Here is a 19,007-nt window from a genome sequence, read left to right on the forward strand (position 1 = left end):
AGCTTAATGTGTTTACTTTTTGATGAAATTTTTGGTATTATGTTCTTCAAAGTAGTTTCCACACAACCGCATATTCCGCTAGCACAAAAAGCTTAATAGCATTTTTCTGCCAAGCTTCAACTTGATGGAAATCAATTACCCGCTTGAGATAGTACGACAACCTTGTCCCCAGGGCATCTTATATCTTCTCTGACAACGGGACGGCGATATGAACATGGCCTTAGAGGAGAGTAGTCCAATATGAAACCTGATTGGCGCGTATGTGTTGTGTTTGAGGCTATCGAGACGTGAAGTTCAGTTGAAAATATATAGAGTAGCATTCGCACGTGTTTTTACTGCTTCTAAATACAACAATGGCGACGAGTACCTTTTTACCAGATTTTCCTAATTTTTCTCTTGACGAAAGTATTTTACTGCTTCTAAATACAACAGTATGTGTCACATTAATATTCCGTACCGTTATAAAAGAGACAACAGGCGCTGGGAACCGCCCCCTTTGAATAGGCGCTCCATCTTAGCGGTTTAAAAAATAAACAAGCGCACGGATGCTGAGTCCCCCGATCCCCCCAACTTTCTTCTACTTTTTCACAGCATATGAAGGTTGTAAAATATAAAAAGCACCTTTATCCCTTAAAAACATTTTTCCCAATAACTTCCGTGGTATTGACGTGTTATCGACCAATAGTTCTTGACCCCACCTCCACAGTGACTAGCTGAACAATATGAAAACGTCATTCTCCACAACTTTTCTCCACAACAAAACTTTTGGTCCCTAGTTGCCTACGCTGAAGTCGACGTCAGTTATTTCCATCAGTTTCCAAGTTATTTGGCCTAAAGCCTATAAGTTCTCTGCAATTGCTTCACAAACCAATGCAATAATACTAACGTTAATCTTCAAAATTATATAAAAAATATAGAACAGTTTTATAGGTAATATTTTATAATATTTGTTGATAATACCGTATGTTAAAAGTACACGATCCGATATATTTTCTTCATCAGGGTTTCAACTTCTTCACAACAAATACAACGTGCTAACAAATTTCAAAAAACTAATTTTCGAATATGCGTTGCTGATGTCATCAAAATTTATAAGACCACCTTTTGTTTTCTTTCCAAGTGGATTTTTTAATGCGCTTATTAAATCGTCCACTTTTGTAGAATAATATCATCATACTAGTCGTTACCCGTGTACAAATCCACAGGTTCGCCCGTCCTTTAAATTCACCCGTGGCAACAAAGTGGATAAAACTATATCGCATTTGATATTCGTGTTTCCGTAGCACGATTTTCTAACTCAGCGGGGGGGTCCGCGCGGAGACAGACAGACGACGGCTATTATTATAGATACTAGAAGTGGTTGCACTTTTGTGTCTTACGAAATGGGCCTGAGAATGGGCAATCATCACTAAATGTCTACTGCAAGGAAATGGAGTTTTTTTTACAATATTTAAAACGAAGGATAATAAGTTTATGCTAAAATTGTATTCCCTTCCAATATCAGTTTCTTTCTAAACGTGCGATTGTTCACGGTTCTAGCTGTTGTCATATATGGGATAATTGTCATGTTCTGAATGCAAAATACAAATAAAAATCAATTATACACAATTACAAACATACGCTTATTCACAAACAATGCCAACAGTTTTTATAGGGTTAAGCCCTGAAGTCGTTTAATCTGCAAAATTTTTAGCACATTTGGTGCTATCGGATGTCTAGATATCCGCAGTCACAATTTGTTTTTGGGTGATATACAAACTGTTCGGAAGACAAAGTGTGAGTCATGACTACTCTGAATTCAATTATTTTTAGAACATTGTCAAAATTTTCCTCATTTCCTTCAAAAGACAAAAATATCCAAGAAATCATTTTCTGTAAGTTTTGTGTTCTGTTTTCCTCATTCCTTTCAAAAGACGAATATGACGGAAAAGTCACTTTCTGCAAGTTCTAAGCGTTCTAATTACCTTATTTTCGTACGTAAGCACTTATTCTTCAGAGTTTTGTTTTCTAAATGCAAACAAATAAAAACAGCCAGCAGGAATTTTAAATTCGCCCTAAAATATGTTTGTAGAGTCGCTCCTCAACCTTTTAACCTAATTTTCAATCGTTACTGGGCGGATTGTATGGAAAGATACAGTTCCCTGCTCGAATTCTATTCACGCAACACTTTAGCGCATAAACGATTGCACTAGCGCATGCCGTATTTTTTTTCGGTGACTTTTTTATGAAAACTTCCGCAGTCACATCAGAAATGAAATGGTATAATGTTGTTTCCTTGATATTGTAAAAAGAAAACTTCTGGCTGCAACATGACAATGCATTTAATATTTTATTTTTTTATCTAAGAAATTTTAATGTTGCTACTGCAAAAGAATTCTTATTAAAATACAAATCATTTTAATTTAAAATCTGCCAAAAGCCAACTTTAAAATGCAGTGATCTGATATGGGGCGAGCATTGGGGTGATGAATGTGTATTTGGTTATACCTACCATCACACTGTCAGCCAGATAATGGCAAATGATAAAAAAGATGATCTGAAACACTGCTTTTTGATGACACAAAAGGAGACATCAATGTAATTTTCTACGAAAAAAATTTCTTTTGAAACATAAAAATTGCAAGTCCTAGTGAGATTAATTAACAGGGGATGTGTCCATACAATTTAACGAAGCGATCATATGATTTTATAAAATGCCAATGGTAAGATGATTTAAGAGACACGAAACAAGAAATATAATGCTGTGTTTAAAGTTCCCCCATATAAATTTAAAATTGTGTCATATTTTCAAAAGATAAAAATTAAATATTTGTTTTTACTTGCTTAATATAACACTATGCTTCAACTTGCTAATTGATGTAGATTATGCAAGTCAATTTTAATTTATATTATAGAGAGTTGGACCACTGAATATAAACAGAATATTCTAAGGACACTGCTTTCTTATCATTTTTTAAATCAATCTAATTATACAAAATTGTCGGTTAAAAAAGTTGTGAAAAGTAACCATATTTTGGTTGAATGACTAGGGCCACCATCAAAAATATGTTGTGTTCGCGTTCTAAAGACCCCGCAAAATTGAGTCGGTCGGGCGATCGGGCGTATTTTTGCCGGGAATTTTCAGATCGGAGCAAGCAAATTCGTTTCCACGGCCAAGACAGTATAGCGCCACTCGACATCGTTTGTAGACCATTTTTCCCTGCCCTGTAAACTGTCAGTAGCCACAGGAGTGCCCTAAAGGAATTATTACTTTTTACCGAAATTAATTGTCGCGAGTTTTTGTCAATTTTGCAAAAATTAGTTCTGGCGAAAAAAATTTTCTTTTTTAAAAATATCTCGCGAAATTTTTTCCCAGACTTTTTCCGACTTACCGACTCGAGTTTTTATTACCTAAGGTGAGTCCGTCGGAGGAGGCGAACACAACATATTTTTCATGACGGCCTAATGTTTATTATTCACTAAAATATTTTTCTGACTTTATACTTTGCTGACTAAAATTCATTTCCTATTTTTTCTTTTTTTTTAATGCGTTAAGAACAAAATACCTTTAAAAATAAAAGGATACGAAGAATACAAAAATCTTGAGTGTACATTGAGCTGAAATTGTTTGAAAGCAACATTATTCAATACAAAGCAACAATGGAACAATAAATTTCTCACAACACTCCATTCTTGTATGTTGTATCATTTTCCATTAATAAAATGAAAATGTCGGTTTTTTGCGTTCTTACACCTTCACATGTCGCCATATAGACCACAAAAACACGTAAATAATTGGCACAAGCTTTATCCTATGTTGCGGTAAAACTAATTTACCGAAAGCAACGAATGCAGCATCTATTGTACATTTCTGTGAATTATTTTTCTGATTAAAATGTCTGTTTTAAAATCTTAGTTAAACTTTAAGGTCAGCGTTTATTAAATGTTGCTTTTTCAATTTGTTTTATTAGTCCGTGGTCATTAATTCATTATTTAAATATTTTTTTCTTATTTATCCTGAGCGCTCATTGCTTATTATTTTCAAAGTTGCTTTCATCTTAGTAGAGTTTATTCTTTCATTGAACTTCCAGTTTTGTTTCGTTATACTTAAAGTAGCGAAATTGTAGCCTTGAAGCAGAGGTTCGTGGGCTTAATCCGCGGCCGAGTCATGCTAGACTCTTATTGCGAATCGACCTTTGTTTCCTTAGCGTTCATAATGAGAATAGGATAGATACCAGTTTTAAGCTACTGATGTGGTTGATTGGCATTTGTTGTTCAAATCAAAGCTAGGATCTCCTTCGCAGCACCATTAATAAAACCAGTATTATAAGAACTCTCTACTCTCTCTAATTCGATTTTCCAGTGGGATAAAACTTTTATCGAATTAGAGAGGGAATCTCTAATCCGTATTTTTATTCGCGGCAAATAGAAAGAAATCGAATGACAGTAGAAAGTTGCAAAAAGGGGTTAAAACATTTTTAATATAAACAGTGCAGTTGGATTAGACCATTGGAGAACAGCTTTATTAACAATTTTAGATTTGTTTTTTTAAGATTACAGCAAGGCTTTGTATTTTAACTCTAAACTCACTTCTTTGGGTAATCGTTTTTTTCGGTACAGCAGCTAAATAAATGCGAATGCCTTTGCTTTTACAATATTTTCTTTCAAAATGCAATTTCAAAATATTCGAATGAATGAAAACTCAAAATTCGAAATATCGTTCTGAATTGTGCCTAGGGCCTTTTTTGCACTCAAGAAGTTGAATAAGAGAGAGAATTTTTCCGTGACCTAAAATGGACTTAAATTCTAGATCAAATTAGAGAGTTTATCGAATTAGAAATTATCAAATTATGGAGGTCCATTTATGAGAGTTTGTTAAGAAATTTAGACGGTGACTTTGAATTTGATCGAATTAGAGAGATTTTAGAATTACAAAAGTTCGAATTAGAGAGAAGGACTGTATTCTAAATAAATAATCGTAATAAACTGCGATAAATTGAATAATTTGCAACGAAAAGGCTGAAAATGATTTACTTAGAACTCACTAGTCGCAGTTTCTGCGATTTCCGGATTCTGGAACAATGAACACGACGGCAGGCAAAGGTCTGAGAAAATAAGAAAATAGGACATACTGGTCATTTTGTGAGTACGTGGGTCCAACATGAAAATTCCGTAATAATTCTTTGTGGCTACAATATTTAAACATATCCATTTATTTCAATATTTTTTGCACAGGATTGTAGCCACTTATGTGAAATTACGTTTTAAGTGTTTTAATTGATGCATATCTCCGTCACAACACAACTTTATTTAATCAATTCAATCATTCTGCAAAGTTTGGACACGTGATTTACCCGATTTACTTTCTTTTTTGAATTTCATCAGAAAATCGGAAAACTGGATTTTTGTTGGATAATTGCTTTTCATTTTTTCCTGCGAATTATGTAAAAAGCGGAAAATATTATAAATAGCTTTTTTTTGGTTTTTACAAATTTTTAACAGATTGCTAAAATTCGTTCTAGAAATAAAGCAATTGAATTAAAAACAGATAATGGTATTATGGATTATTTAACTAAAATGACGTCACAGGAAAAATGCTGACACAAGCAAATATTTATTGTCGCCATTTTGTTCTTTTCATAAAGTACTAAAATCCACCAAGTTTAATCCAATTTGGAAAAGCTTATCAACAGTTATTAGGGGAACACCTGTCATAATATGTTGGAAGAAGCCCGGGGTGAATCGAGTTAAGCGTAGGGAAGATTTGGCCAAATATGTTTCCTTTTCTGAATGCAATTTCGTAAAATAGTATTACTGCATGCAAAAAAATGTAATAAACTGAGCATTACTTAGTTCTTTTATGACTCCTGACCTTGCCTCAGTAACCTTAGTTGTAATGAATACAGCAAGAGGGCTGTAAATGAAAAATGATGCACTCATTGGACCAGTGTTTTATGAGAAAAAAAAGAAAACTCTTGGATTAGATAAAAATGTTTGTAAAAGTTGCAGCGAGTAACTTGGCGCTACATAAAGAAAACTGATTGAAAAAAAAAAAACTAAAAAATTGAATTTAAACTTAAGTAAAACATCATCTTTCTATAAATATCATGTATATTGTATATCCAACCAATACATATTACTAAAAATAATAATGAAATGGTAATTAGACACACTGATTTTTTAATTAAAGTAGTTAGATATAAAATTGGATTTCGGAGATCATGCATTGAATTTCGGATATCACGCCAAGAATCTTGCTGTTTTCTTTCTTTCACAAATCCCCACAAAAACGAAGGAAATAAACTTATTTTCTCAACTTTCAAAATCAAGAATAAGGGTTTTTAAATTTTATTTTTTAATAATACAATACAAACTATTTAGTCGAGAAATATGATCAAAACTATGACTGATTCGCGAGTCACAAGTAAATCCTCAGAAAATAATCCTGATTCCTACAAACCTAAACAAAAATAGTTATCAGTTAATAAATACAATATTTATCTATTTTTTCCGGGAAATATTGCCCTTGGTCAGCGTATCGACTTCAGGTTATATTTTTTAATATAGATAGACAAAATTATATCGTATTAGTATAAAGGCTTTTTAGCCAATCAGCGCTGTGGATTTCCCGTAGCTATAATAAACAGGTTGAAAATAGCTATCTCTTTAATAATAGTCGTAATTTGTGTGTCCAAAATGGTTGCGCGCAGCTTTTTCGGAAAATTCGGATAATCCCCGCAGAACCTGATTTTTACAGATGAAGGAATATAAAAAAAAATCTTAGCTAGCTTGACTGAGGAAAGCTAAAGCGTTAATGTCTTGTTTTTTCACTTTTTTGTCTTATTAAAGCTTTTTATTTCTGTTTTTATAGTAAGTGCAGTGTTAGGTAGCTAGCTAGATAACCTTTTATGTGACATAATACAGGCATTTGGATGTGTTTTTATTTAAACTGACAATAAATTTTGCAAACTAATTCTGCAAAATATAATTGCTGAGTTGTGACAATTTTTTTTTTGAAATGGGTATTACAACCCTTATACGCATGTGCGATACCTTTTACTTGTACTGAGCGCTCAGTCCGGTGTGAACAACAGGCTGTTTCCTGTGTTTTTATTTAAACCAAAGTTGTGATAAATAGTTTTGGACAATTACGCCTGAAATAATGTTCAAAATTGTTTAACTGTACCATGCGCTTAGCCTGGTGTCGCGATTAATTTTAAGAATTTCATGGCAACTTGTACCGTAAATAAATGAAACCTGGCCGATTTTTTTTGCTATGACGGGGTAACTACAGTAGGTTGTAAGCTGTGTTTTTATTTCAGCTAAAGGTGTAGTGAAGTTAATTTTGGAAAAATACGTTACACCCGAAGCATTATAATGTGGTGTACACTTTACTCGACATACTGCATATCTGTGCTAAAACGCTCCACTTGAAAGTATGGCACAGCGTTTAACACCCTGTCACATAGTTATTCGTGAATCAACACAGCGTTTAGACGCCAGGTCCCCCGGCTAGTCAGTTAATAATAGTTAGTATAAAAATAATCACTCGATAGCTACACTTTTTTGCATAGAAAGGATACTTGACATACCAATGGAATAAATAAAACTTGTCCCAATGGGATTAACCAAACTAATCTTTTTAACATCATGTCATGGACAAGAAATCCACGGTTCGCGACAACAACAAAGCTCGTGGAATACTGTGATAATTTTTAGATTTAAGTTGGCTTCCAAAATGTATCTGGGTAAATAAATGTTAAATCGCTTAAATGATTATGCAATGTTTGCTGATATCACACGCGTTTGTTATATCAGCAAAGACACTTAACGTTTAAAGACACTAGAGGAAATGAAAAATATATAAAAGATAATAGAACAGTATGTTTTCTCCAGTTGCTCTTTTGCTACCTGCCAACCTAAGCATTTTGTGTAAAAGGAAAAACAATTTTCCAAATATATCCTGTAAATGATCTCAATAAATTAGGTAAATGTGAATTAATCGATTAGTTATATTACTACGATAGAATCATAAAAGAACATCTATTTATTAAGGTGTCACGTAAATTGGATTACTGGTTAAGTTGCTTATAACAACCGGATGTAGTATCCTCGAAACGTCAATGTTACGTTTAAATTGCAGGAGATGTAAGTAACAATCTATATTATAACATCTGACTTCTTATGGTAATAAATAAGTTGTATTTAAGTTGCATGTGGCGTCTAATAGGGTTATCAATAAATTTTTTGGTGAGGGTAACTAAAGTGACGCTGGCAACATTCTCAAGGCGTCAGTTAAATGAAGAAGGTACCAAGGTTATGCAACGGCCGACGTTAGACTATATGATGCATGAAACACTTAAATGATAATTAGGAAGGTTCATTTATATAACTCTTCAACTACAGGATTTATTCTGAGGCGACATAAAGGGAGGCGACTTAATGGAGTGTAACACTACCCCCAGCATTGACTCAAAGTTTTTTTAAATAACTTAGTTTTCTGTTTTACTTCTCGATCTATTTTGTATTCTTATTTTGTCACTATCGATTAAACACGGAAAACAGTCCAAGGATATGCAATCGATACTAAGCTATCTGTCAATGGGTCGAAAAAAATTTCCAGGCCGTAAAATTAGGGCCAAAATTTAGTCACTTTATGCCGTCTTCTTTTACAAATCCCCTGAATTTATAAAAGTGATAAAATATCAACAAAAAATTTATACAAATGCTCCTTCTCATAGAATAATCTAAGTCCTCATTTTTAAGGTAATCGGGTTTATAATTTACTAAAAACAAAGAAATTCTCTTTTAAATTTTTTTAAAAGACGATTTCTGTAGATCCCGTAAAATGAAAAAGAGAGTTAAGTCGGGAACAAGTAAGATAGGGCTTCCAGGAAGCCAAACAATTGGGTGACAGTTATCAGAGCCAAAGTATTTTGCATGATAAAGCAATTAAACCTATTTGGTCCGAAGGGAGGGGAATATGACCGGAGGGAGGGAGGATTGCCCCTCATCCATAAATTTTGATTGATCTTTCCAAATTGAATGAAACGTTATCAAAAGCTTGATATTTGTCAAATTATTACCACCTGCTTAAGATTCAATTCCGTATGTTCTGAAACGAATTCTAACATTTTTGGTTAACCTTGGAAAATTATCCAAAAATCCAGTTTTTCTCGATTATTGAGTAATATTCAGAAAACTTGGGAAATCAGATTAATCACGTGTCGAAAATTTACAGGATGAAGCCCCTCGATGAAATAAAGTTATATTTAAATTAAAGTTTTGACCCTATTCGGCCTGGTATAATAACTTTTGACAGGCTTGTCAAAATCGAATCAGGCTTGGTACGGTTAAAGTACGTTATGAAAGAAAAAAAATACAGCAATAAAAAGAAATATTTTCAGGGGAAGCTATTTTGTTGACAGGGGGTATTATCTGAAAAATAATGTCCTTTTTCTGTTAGTATTTTAAACTAAAATCTTCACTTCATATAAAAAAATCGTAGTAATTGTTTATTGATAATCTAGACTTATTTAGAGTGGATTTTTAAAAAGTCTATTTTGCAGACCAGTATATGTGAGATTTACAAATCGGACTTTTTATATCGTATAGATAATGATCACTATTAAATTCTTCCAAAAAAAAACCATTTCCTTCTTTCAAAGAGCCATGGTCATTAGTATTAGCATATTACCAATACATTGCTCTCGTGTCTCTAATTACAATTAGAATCCGCAGATTTTTACTGAACACAACCTTTTTTCCAATCATTAAATCCGAAAATTGGTACTGCTATCTCTATTAATTACACTATTTAAAAAAAATTACAACTTCAAGCAAATAATTCTGACCAAAACAATACATGTTAGAAAGCACATTAGAAAAACGCTAAATTCCAAGAAAATGATTACCTACTCTTATAAACACCATGTCCACCATAGCAACAAAAGCCAAAGAAATTAAAAGCGTAAACACCCTAACAAAATTTGAGTAACTTTTATCATGCCACATTCTGCTGCGAAAAAATTGATTTAGAAATTTCATTTGGATATAAACAATATGTACAGCCTATAAAAACTTTTGTGCAGAGCCACATCAATTTTTTTGCTTGATGTAAAATTCGGTGTCGCTTTTCTTTGTAGTTGCTATTATTTGTAATTTTTCGAACTTGGTGGATGTTTCGTATCATGTGCTCTTCATCTGCTCTGCGGAAAAACGAAGCGTCACTTGCAGACCCGATCTAAAGAACGCATATGTAGTCCATTGCTGAACAATTAAAGATGCACTTGAGTTATGTGAAAAACAAGATAAATACACGTCTGAACTCGTATCTTACTAGATAGAATTACATTTCCTCAATGTTAGTAATAATGTATTATTTTATCATTAATATTCATAATTACTGTTAGTCAATTATGAGTTACGTGACATGTATTTCATTGAACGTTTTTCTTCTTTACCTTAGTTGAATGAAGTCACATTTATTTAAAATTGATCAATGATCTGCCATAATTGATCACAATGATAGCAACTGCCATACAAGATGTGAATGTTAAAATCCTTAATTGCATTATCCAAGAAAAAAACAAAAAAAAACATGTAATATATGCAAACCAATATTGATTTGTGTGCATAATTTAACTAGAATCAAAATGTGACAATGATTTACATTTAGAGCTTAAACCACAAATGCCAATCAACCACATCAATCACATAACTAGACAACTGGTATCAAATCCTATTATGGTGCTAAACGCTAAAAAAATGATCGAGTCGCAACTCAGTCTGTAGCATGACTGCAAAAACGCTATAAATCGCTGCTTCAAAACAAATTATTGCAAGTAACATGAAAATGATGTAACAACAATAAGGCCAAATGAACTTTGGAAGAAAATAATAAATGGGGGAGAATGGAGGGCGGGGGGAGAAGGGGGAGTAAAGAGATGAAGCTACAATCTCAAATTGTGAATTAATGACAGTGGATTAAAGAAATAAATTATAAAAGCAACTTATAACGCTTGCTTGTTTAAATAAGGTTTCAAGAAAAAACAACGTTAATCAAGAAAAAATGAAGGCGATTTTACTATAGATGCTGCATTCGATGCTTTCAGTAAATTAGTTTTACCGCAAGATAGGATAAAGCTTGTGCCAATTTTTTACGTGTTTATGTGGTCTATATGGCGACATGTGAAGGTGTAAGAACACAAAAAATTGACATTTTCATTTTATAAATGGAAAATGATACAAGGTATAAGAATAAAGCGTTGTGAGAAATTCATTGTTCCATTGTTGCTTTGTATTGAATAATGAGACTTGTGTAAGCTATTATGCTTCCCTTAACGTCAATTCTTCCCTTCTGAAGTCAGTTGTTTCTTTCTCGGAGATTAAATTTAAAGAAATAAAAAAAATAAAATTATTTAATCAGTTTTTTCGACCCGTCCAAATTACTCAATTTTATCCAATCAAATGAATCCACCCACCTCGAGTTTTTGGTTGCCTGTTTTTATTGCATTTAAGCTTAAAGGTATAAGAAGGAATGAAATGAAAAATTGTGATCGACGGAGGAATATTTTAATCTCACCCTAAAAAAATATTCTCGGACACAACTAACATTTTCAGTTTAAATCAAGTAAGGCGTAACCACGTGAGTATAATTATGACACTGCAATGAAGCGTAATTATGACACTGCAATGGAGTACGAAGGCTTGGTATTATAATAATAGCAATTAACAAGGAAACATTTTGATGTATCGAATGAGCTTAATGAATTAATTAACATATTAAAAATTGCCAGTCGCCTAAAAAAACGTTGAGTATAATATTTTACATTTTTACCGGATCGAAAAAATGATTTTTTTAAAGCAAACCTTGTTTAAAAGATAAAATATATGGATAACAAGTAATCATAAATGCATAGGAAATTATACCAAATTTCCTTCTCACCTTAGAATTTTTACTCGATGTAAACTCAAGATTTTTGTATCCTTCTCGTACCCCTCGTTGAGGTATTTTGTTCAACGCATTGAAAAAGCAAAATACTTTACAAATCCTAGTCAGCAAAAAATTTTCATTTGGTAAAGCATTAGTCATTGAGCAAAATTTTCAACACTTTTTACCGGTGCTGCATAAGTAGATTGATTTATAAAATGAAAATAAAACACCTATATTCTTGTTATACTACTACAATTTTAATTCTCTAAAACATAAATTTAAATTGACTCACATAATTTACATCAATATGTGAGTTAAAAGCGGAGTAATATAATGACTGAATAAAAAGGAGATGATATTAAATTATGACGTTTGAAAAACGTGATACAGTTTAAGAAGATTATTACCTCTGTTTTGTATTACGTAGAAATAAACGACTGCATCCTAAAGTGAACTTTGAGCTCATCAGTACATTTTCTTGTTTCGTGTCTCTTGCATCATTTTATTTAATACTCAGTTCATTGGCATTTTCTAGAATCATATGACTGCATCATTAAATTGTATGGACGTATTCCTATTAATTATTTTTACTAGGACAAAAAGTTTCATAATTGTACGCAGAGTGGCTAAATCTGCATTTTATCAATGTGTCCCTTACTATCAACGAAAAGCAATTTTCAAAATGATATTTTTGATAATTTTTTGTTAATTCACGGGAATGATTTCCTTTTTCTTAATAGTGTGATGGTAGCCACTTTCAAATGTATTGGAGAATTTTCATCTCCATCCAGCCTTAACTATACATACATAATAGAAAGTCAGGCATTTCACTAATTACCAACTTACGGAAAATTATGCTTTAGACAGCCAGAAATATTATGTGTTAGCAATAAAGGGTACCCCAGTTGACGCAAATTCGAAGCGTATTGTACTGAACGGCATTGTCTCTAAATTTCCGGCAGTAAAAGGCATGCCAAAGAAATTCTATAAGATCAACGCAATAAGCAATTTATAAACATGGCAATAGTATAAATAGTCCATGTAAATGCATAATTTTCAGTACACTTTAGATGCATGCTCCGACATATACCTCCGGTAAATATGGAACTACTTCTTGTAACAGCGGCACTAAGTTTTTTCATCTGGTATGCATTTGATCGATACAAGTGGTATATCATCAGCAAAAATCCAGAAATTGCATCAGTTGATACTGTTGTTTCCAAACTGAGAAAACAAAAAGAAAGCGGTGACCAAGTAATATATCCAACAAAAGTCATTGCTCCAAGATGTTCATTTCCACAATATCTCAAGTATCTACATTTGGCTTGCCTTCCCTACCTATGGAGTGTACCAATCAAATATCTGAAGCAACTTTTACTTCGAACAAAGAAATCTAAATTGCCAGATTACGAAAAACAAATACAACTAGCTAAAATGGTATTGGAGACTACACTTGTGCTTGGATTTGACTGCGAAACAAATGGGCATTACCATTTTTGTTACACGAACTTTAGAATGCCATGTCGCGGTAAAACAAGAGAGTATTATTTTGTGGAAGAATGTCGTGCTTATATCGAATTAAATGAAGAAGGAGATACTATCCTCTACAAGCTTACTGTGAATAATGAAGAAATCACTGAATTAAATCAAATGTTTTCATTCCTTAACACTGTATGGTGTGTTTATACGCACACGTTAACTCATGTAATGGCAGGTAGTGTTGTAGAAATGAATTTAAACGATGTTAAAAGGCGAAGTGATTTGAGCGACACATTTAAACAGAGCATAGACGATATGCATGCAACAGTTTCAGGAATGAACGAGTCTGCCAATCACTATCCTGCAGATATCTGGGGAATTCCACGTAAGAACTTGCAAGAAATTCTTGGTTACAATTCAACGCAACAAATTCAAAACCACTATAAAATAACACAATGTATGAAGGTGAGTAATTTCGTAAGATTTACAGTAAAAGCAAGAACGATATATAACAAACACCTGGCTTCGACTGGTTTGTCTGTGTCCATCTTATCATGCAATACAATATTTCATTCAGTGGATCATTACAACATGGGGAAATATTTTCTTCATGATTGCGAAGAAAAATCATTTCTTGGAATCGATTCAAGAATGATTACATCCCTTTTGGGAGACCTTAATTACGATCTTGGAAGATGGCAAGCCATGCGTTTCAATAAGTGCAATATTTGGAAAAATATATATCAGGAATTATCTAGCGTCGATAAAGAGCTGGCGGACAAAACACACATGTTTATAAGTGTTTAAAAACTATACGAACATTTTATGATAATTTCTTTCTATTTTGTATCGTTAATATATATTTTTAATCAAAGTGGTGCAAAAAATACATTTCTAAACTGAGATCCGTGGTTCTATTTCTTCTTAGAACCTCGTGGTGTTAATTTTGTTTGCTTTTTCTAAAATAAACGTTACAGTTTTAACATTTTTAATAAATATCTGTAAAAGAAAATTGAGTTGTAACCTTGGTGAACACAAATCGCCGGAAGTAATTAATTATAATATTTTTTTCCCGTCTGCATTTATCTGTCGGGAATGTCTTAGCTCTAAAATGCTATTTTCACATTTTAGTACATATGTACGTATGTTTTGTTGAAGAATTTTAATTCTTATACAAAAAGAAAAACTATCAAGTAAAGTAGGAAAAAGTAATATTTAAATTCGGTATACTGAAAAGAAATTTTATTAATTCATCAAAGGCCAGAAGCATATTGCGAGTCATTGTTCACATTGCCTATAGCTCCTCTTTGATCTTGCCAGTAAGCAAAACACGTCCTAAATATGTTTATGTGTTTAGCAATTTCAGATGTAGTGATAAATTACCTGACCACCAAACTGACGAAGTAAGACTTAAAAAGTATTAAAAATGGTTTCTAACGTGCGTAAGTATTTTCATATTTTGAATATAAAAATGTTTTAAAGAGGGAAAATCATATGTACGACAAAAGCTGTGTCATTTTCTTAGACGCTGAATATTATAGAAACAAAACACACAGAAAGATGTTTACAAATAAGGAAAACTATATCTACGACAAAAACAAAACGCACAGAAGAATGATATTTGTAAAAATAAAGTAACTGTAATAATCGTAACTCTATCGTAAATAATCGTAACTCTATCGTAAATAATCGTAACTCTATCGTAAATAATCGTAACTCAATCGTGAATAATCGTAACTCAATCGTGAACACGTTTGAAAGTTATTAAGCTTTATATGTACAATGTGATCCACAGAGTTCAAATTTCAATGCCTACATTCAACAGCAGTTTATTAGTTAGCTATTTTACTATTGTCCGACACCAAGGAATCTCTATTGACTTATCTACAAGATGCACAGGACTGGTTTACTACCAGTAAATGTCCTATAAGTTAACGTTCAAGTCAATAAGAATGCTCTTTCCAAATTGAACACATTGTAAAATTAGTTCTCGTCAGGTTTCGAATTAAAATGATTTGCACTTTATAAAACATCTACTTGCAATAGAAACATTAGAATTGTTTAGAAAAGAAATAAAGAATTAAAAACTAAAATATTAAATGCACTGTCACGTGCAGCTATAAACTGAACTGTATGTTTTCATACAAACCGCTATGTAAAGATTGGAATTTGGATTAATATATATTGATATATATATATATATATTAATATATATATTGGATATATTTTAGTCGATAATTGCCTATTTGTTATTGCTCTGATATTTTGCTCAGGGTATATTTAAAATTCTTGCTGGTTGTCTTTATTCGTTTGCAAATAGGAAAAAAACTTCTTAAGAATAAGTACTTTTGTACGAAAGTTAGAACACTTGGAATTTGTGGAAAGTGACTTTTTCCGTGATATCTGTCATTTGAAAAGATTGAGGAAAACTTTGGCACTGTTTAAAAAAAGTAATCAGATTCTATTGTCATGACTTGCAATTTGTAGTTTGTAAATCGCCTAGAAACAGATCGTAACAGCGGATATCTAGACATCCGATAGCATCAACTGTGCTAAAAATAATGCAGATTAAAGGTGCATATGTGCACGATTTGAGGGTGTAACCCTATAGAAACTGTTGGTATTGTTAGTGAATATGCGTATATTTCACATTTTCTGTCATTCCTGCATGCAAAAGGATGACAAATATTCCGTATTTATGTGGAATTACTTTGCGCATCACTAACATACTACCTGGCGGCGATTATTCCGTATATAGCGACACGCGAAATCGTGAGCAACCATGCATGTCGAATTGTAATTACTTTTTACAAAACATAAAGTTTCTCTGCTTTATTTTTATTTTTCTTCGAGTTCATACTGCAATCCTTAAACTTGCAAACCTAATCTGGCGTCATTGCATGACATACGTCAGCTATGAGACTCAGTTCGAGTCCCCACTCCGGCACAATTTAAATGTAGTGTTGTCAGCCCATTTAGTGCTGTCTACTGACCGATAATCGGCTTGTGTGGCAGGCAAGCAAGTTCTGTACGTATCTCTAGCGACAAGGTACAGTCGGTGGGGAGAAAGAGCCAACCGTTAGGATGGAATCCTTAAGGACGTCAAAACTTCCCGTTACTTACTTACTTGGTCCCGTTATTAATTTTTTAAATTATTTTGTTGTGTGATCCCGCTGATGTTTATACCACGCAGTAAGTAAGTAGCAAAAGTTGCAATATTACCAGAGAAAGACTGGGATAATGGCGAAAGACAGCTGAGACAGAAAATTGACCTACTATGTCACTTAAGATATAAAAATTACCTTTTAAAGTAGGGAACTAGAAAAAGGATACTTTTATTGAACTCACTTGCTAATAATAAACCTTGTAGGTAACTTCATGTATTCTAATTAGAAATCCTTTGCCGGAAGTTATAAATTTAGGATAGATAAAGTCGCCTGTAAATAGTAATTGAAAATCTGCAAAGTGCTTTAAAATATGGACTAATTAACAATAAAAATTGGTTTATAACATTGCCATTAAAAAATAAAAATAGACAGGGAAATAAATCCAGCACTTGGAGTTAAAAATAAGAAATATAATGAGAAATATAAATTGCGATGCAAAAATTTTAACTTACTTAACTTTACTTTGTAGCACACCCCAATAGAGGATTCGCCCATTTTGTATCGACAAGTCTTCTCCACTTTTTTAGATCCTTTGCGTATTTTTCTACGGTACCAGGGGGAAGTTGAATGTGTCTTCCTTCACCAGGTCAATCCATCGTTTCGCTGGTCTTTCTCGTCTTTGCGTATCTATGAAATTCTCAATGAAGGCTTTCTTTACTATAATGTTAGGAGGCAATCTACAGACACGACTGAACCATTTAAGACTTCTTTTGCGAATTATCTTTGTGATATTGCTTGTCGTACCCAACATATATTTAAAGGGGATACGAAACGATTTAACAAGCTCAATTCACGCAATTTTCAAAAAATGGCGTGTAATAGACTGACCACTCAAAAGGTCAATGTGGAAGAAATGTGTAAAATATTTAATTTTTTATGATGAATTTGCTACTTTTTTATTTTTATTTTCTAGAAAAACAAAAATTTTCCTTCAGCATTCTTTTTGGAGGTAAAATAAGCTACGGTCTGTGAAATATATAAAATATCAGTAAATCGAAAGTTTGTTTTGACGAGGGTACAAAGACAACAAAAGGAGCTGTATTTCTTAAAAAATGCTATGTTAATAGCTTTAAGAAGATAATTAATACCTCTATAAATAGATTTTAAAGTCATTGTTGTTGCGTCGACTGGCTTTATCTACAATAAACTTATGTTTTTACGCAAAATTTCGAAGGATATAACTAACTAGCTAGTTCAAAACATTTAAAGTTTATTTTATTACAAAGTTTGAGTTAAAAGCAAGATAAGTACTTATATCGAATAAATCATGGATATTCAAATATGTAGAAATGTTTTCTCTCATTTTCAGTTATATTTGATATTTAGAGTGATTTAAGTTGTTGTTTTTGTCCTCAGTGATTATAATCTTTTCCACCGCCATTAGCTTGGCGTTCGTGTAAGTCACTAAAGTCGAAAACCAACAGCCGTTCCGTAGCCCCTTTAATAGCGTTGATTGATATTCGATCTTGTAGCTTGAACTTGTAGCTACAATACTTCTAAAACGGACAAGTCCTGTTTCGTTAATGCCCACGTTTCTGAGCCTTAAATTGCGACGGAAGGAATCAAAACATAGTAAAGACGTATTAAGTTTCGGCCGACATCTTTTCTTGACCAAACATTTTTTTATGATTTCCAAAAGGAGTTATTGCAAGTTTTTCTTTTAACATCCAGAGATGTACTAGGAATCATTGATCCAAGGAAAACGAAGTTATCAACTTTGTCGATCGACCGAAAATGACACAACATGAGTTCATCCAGATCATCAGAAATAACTTTGTATTTTGCTGAATTTATTTTCAATCCAAATTTGCTACAAACGTTTTGAAGCTGATCTGGATATTTTAAATCAAAGTTTAAATTGTTGTCTAGAACGAGAAACAGATTGAAAAGAGTCGGTGACAGGAGGCAAGCTTGTCTCACACCCACAGCTACATGGAACCATTCTGTGATGTAATCATCAATTACAACAGTACAGGTGGATTTGTTGTACGTGTTTTCGATGATCTTCACAATCTTTTTCTTGATGCTAATTACCCTCATCATATTTCACTGTGACTTTCTCCATATTGTGTCAAAACTTTTAAAATCTACGAAATTAAATTGCATCCACTGTGCCACGCCCCAGTCCAAAAACAAATTGAGAGTTGCTTGTAAATATTTTATTTTTCTCTCTGATTGTATTCAGCATGATTTTGCTGACTACCTTGCCAGGTGTTGAGAGCATTGCTATCGGGAGGAAACAGCTTTCTCCACATAGGAAGATTTACAATGAAGTCATCTGAATCAGAGGGAGCACCTAGAATGTAGTCGATTGCTTCATCGCCATGTAGAAATTCGGTATTAAGATGAGCTTCAAAGTGCTTTTTCCACATTTGCAAAACCTCATATTTTCTCCTCCAATAGTCTCCTTTTCTCGGATTCAACTGAAGCTTTAGCTTTTCGATTAG

Source organism: Hydractinia symbiolongicarpus, chromosome 10, assembly GCF_029227915.1.
Source record: "Hydractinia symbiolongicarpus strain clone_291-10 chromosome 10, HSymV2.1, whole genome shotgun sequence".
In the NCBI taxonomy this organism is placed as follows: Eukaryota; Metazoa; Cnidaria; class Hydrozoa; order Anthoathecata; family Hydractiniidae; genus Hydractinia; species Hydractinia symbiolongicarpus.